Source organism: Coptis chinensis, chromosome 7 (assembly GCF_015680905.1).
Source record: "Coptis chinensis isolate HL-2020 chromosome 7, ASM1568090v1, whole genome shotgun sequence".
NCBI lineage: Eukaryota > Viridiplantae > Streptophyta > Magnoliopsida > Ranunculales > Ranunculaceae > Coptis > Coptis chinensis.
Window position 1 is genome coordinate 157779 of NC_141462.1, and position 4229 is coordinate 162007.

Here is a 4229-nt window from a genome sequence, read left to right on the forward strand (position 1 = left end):
TCATCATCTTTTACAAATTTCAGTGAAGTCCAAATTTATTTGTTCTTTTTTCCCAAAGCATTATCTACAATTCAACATCTTCAACTTATCCTGTGACGCAGCATGAATTATAAACAAAAATAAGGGGGATAACTTATTTGAAAATTTATAAGATTTGCACATGGACTATGAGTTTAATCAAATCTAAAACAATTTAAAAATTAAATAGAACACGTAGAATATAAAGTTTTAGTATGTCTAATTCGCACTTCTCTAACAAATAATTCAAGAAAATAAAACTACTTGAGATATATCCTTCTTTCCTTCACTCAAATGCCCATGCGTTTTCCTTCCTGACTTCCTCTTCTTCTTCTGGAGTGAAATCATTCTTGATGTTAAATGTTCTGCGTATTTCTTCAGGTGTTTTACCCTTGATCATATCAGCCACAATTTGACAAGTTAAGTCTAACAAGCTCTTGATATTCAAATAGTTAGCAGCCAAAATAAGCTCGTATAGAGTTGCTTGATCATTAGGATTAACCAATTCGTTGTCCAACTTCTTCAGCTCTTCTTCATCCTTAGCATCAGGCTTGCCAGCATGGTTCACGCAGTACTCAATCACCTTGGCTAAGATCTTTCCGGTCACGTTCGGCAAAGGGATACCATTCTCTGCGCAGCCATCTTCAATAAGGTTGTTTATAGTCGCAGATTGAACGATCACATGTTCTTCAACTTCAAAAACTTCACCATCTGAACTCTTAAGTGTTACAACTTTCTTGTTCTCCGACGACATGATTGCAGCAGCAGCAGGAAACAGATTTTTTTTTTAGAACAAACAAAAAACGAACTCAATTAATTGTGATGAAAGAAAATATAATGAGTATAATGCCTTCGGTTGGGGCCCTATTTATAGAGCTTTGTGAAATTATTTTAGCTTCTAATTCGGATTTCAAATTGTATTTGGAAAATAGGATTCTTAATATTAGGAGTTTGAGAGGAACTAGGAAATTTAATAGTTTCTTCTATGTTCTAATCTCTACGCTATATGATAGCCGGGTTTTGAGGAACCCACTCTCCACTATTTGCTCAATTTATAAACACCTCCCTCACAAAAATTAGAAACCCCCCCCCCCTTTATTAATAATTTAGAAGAACCCCCATAATATAACTTAAATTATATAATTATTCTCCATTTTTCTCTCTGAATCTTATATTAAATTAGATGTGACTCCCTTATGTAATTACAATTAGAATCTAAAAAAACCATGCTAATTATCGATCTCGAATGACAGGTTTGAAGACTTCAGGAAAAAAAAACCTCAAAGCGTAGTACGGTTTGCATACTTATACACTAGAATGACTAGATTGTGTGTGAATTAGGACCATAGAAACAAAGTTGGGATTATGATTTAGGAGAGTAGGACTTGCATTAGGAAACCTGACCAACCCGGCGAGCGCGGAGCCGTATCTGTTTTGTATAAAGGCCATCAAGGCATCAAGTACGAGATTTGTGAGTTTAATACCTTTTTTTTTTTCCAATAGTAATAAGAACCTAAGAACTCAGTGTCCTGTATCACAAATTTTGTGAAGAAACGTCATAACATGAACAGAAAAGATAATTATATATCGCCATATCGGATTAAACAGTATCAATTTGGATTAGAAAGCTTGCATTATAGGTTGAGTTTTCAAGACTGACTCAGCCATGCACTCCTGTGGATATAGGTTGGGATCCAACCTATAAGGAGATTAATTTTACAAAATTTGTGTACAGTCTTCAGTTGATTCTCTTAAAATTGCTTGATGTAGCCTTAGTGTCTCCTTAACAATTGCTTGGAGATATGGGAGATTTTGAATCCTTCCACCAATCTGCTCTTTCCAAGTTCCAACTACAGAGTCAATCTCTTCTCTTGCTGTCTTTAACATGTCTAAATGGCTTATGAGTTCTGCTAAAGCCCACTCAGTTGTGATACTCAATTGTGATGGCAGATTACGACACAACCATATGTAATCGGATAAATTGAACGTCCCAGTAAGCACTGCAACTTCATCCACCAAACTTCTAACTCCGTCGGCCTCTTTTTCAGTCTGAGCTATCCGTATTATACCTAATCAACATCTCGATGGTAACCCGAAAATTAGGGGTGACTTCGGATTGGATTGGATTGGATATAGGTGATTCAGAAAATTTTCCAGAATTTTTCGGAATGGATTATACATTCCAATTCCATTCCAAATTTTTTTTCAGAACTATAATTTTTTTTCCGAATTCGGAAAATTTGGAATTGGATCTTTTCAGAAAAAATTTGAAAAAATAATAACAATTTAAATTTTTTGTTAGATTTTAAAAAATTAATAAAAGGTAATCTTGGAAACACCCATAAAACACTCCCATACCCTATAAGCAGTGGCGGAGCCAGGAAATTGGGTGAGGGTGAGCCACAACTAGTCACTATAAAAAAAAAAAAAAAAACTAAAATAAGATAACACCCTATTTTTCGAATTTTTGTTTTCCTTGCATATTTTTTAAAAGTATAAAAAAAAAACACACAATTCGAATCCCATCACAAAAAACATGTAAATTTTGGAATTACAAAAGACTGGTTGCTTAATAGATTGATTTAGGAGAAAAAAATAAATACACAAACATTTGGCTTTGGAAAATTAAGAAGTTGAGAAGAAAGTGCTTAGAAATATATGCTTCTTACAAATATATATGCTTATGGAAAACATTTTAAAATTCCCAAAAAAAAAAAAAATATATATATATATATATATATATATATATATATATATATATATATATATATATATATATATATATATATTTGGAACTGTAAGGAAAATAGTCCAAAAGGCATTAGGAAAAAAAATATGCACATAGGCACAATAAAGAATATTGTACAATGTTTAGACATTTTTTTTTGGCTAAAGGGTACTTAATATTAATAGCAAAAAATGATGTTACCGGCTTACAAAGCATTTACAAATTCTAGATTGGGAATATAATTCTCTCTCATATTTACGTTTTCTCAAAAATCTATAGTGGGTAAGCAAAATTTGGATTTTCAAGCTAGCTTGTTATGCCAACATGGTTTATGATTCCACAATTGTTTTAAACTGTACATGTTTAGACACTAGTACATTTTTTTTGTCGTCACTTTAGCGTTTATTTTAAATTGTTTTCATTTTCATTCCTGACAAAAGTGTTGTTTCTCAAAATACATAAAATTAGAGATCGAGAGCTTTCTCACGTTAGTTAGGGGAAAGGAGTTTTTATTTTGGGGTCAGTTACGGTGAGGGTTTAGTAACAAAACCATTTTCATATATATGGTAGTTATTATTTTGGAGTATTATCAAAAAAAAAATAATAGTAGAAAAAAATATATAATTTTTTTTTTAAGAAGTTGAGGGTGAGCCAGAGTGTACCCTGGCCCCCTCCTAGCTCCGCCACTGCCTATAAGGCTATAACTAACTAAAGTTTTTGCCATACTCCAACAACTGCGTCAGTCCAATAATCTCCTCCAAATTAATTTAGGCTATTTTCAATAGGACAAAAAAAAAAACAACAAACAACGCATGTCTTTTTTTTCGGCAATTTTTTTATTTCTCCATTTATAAATATTTGATTTTGTTTTTTTTTTCATCCTCATTAAGTTGGTATTCATCCCCATTACTTTGGTATAGTTGATTCAAATCAAAGTTGGGTCCTTACATGTTGCTAATTAAATAAGAGGTTATTGGAGAAGAAATGAAGATCATCTTTTTATATAGAAGAATAACATGTTCTTGTTTTTTTTTCAGTTACAAGTGAAAAACTTAGTATTGGGTCCTTAATATCTTCTAATAAATGAATTGTTTTGGCGTGGATACTGTAAGTAATTTGTAAGTAATTTGTAAAAACACAATTTTAAGAAAAATCAAAAATAATTTATGAATTTTCAATTCTCCAATACGGCTCTCTTTCCAATTTCGAAACTTCTTCATTAACGTCCAATGACACTTTCACAATGATATGCTACAATGTATTATCTAATGCTTGTTGTACAAAAGTTGCATTCGTAGATCGATATGACGATGTCCAAAAGATTAATTTTGAAAATATTTTATCATGATCCAGATATGCATGCCCTATTTACAAGAGGTATTGGTTTATAATTTACTTTTACTCTTATTAGTTGAGACAAATTTTTTTTGTTGTTGACCAGGTCATTATGACAATTATTTTAAAGAGCCTTTGGGAAGGAAAT

General features: G+C 31.8%; 1 pseudogene; it reads right to left on the reverse strand.

The window, feature by feature from the left end:
- LOC147484904 (SKP1-like protein 1A pseudogene) lies at positions 1–1012 on the reverse strand (annotated as a pseudogene).
- Positions 1013–4229: the final 3217 nt, after the last annotated feature.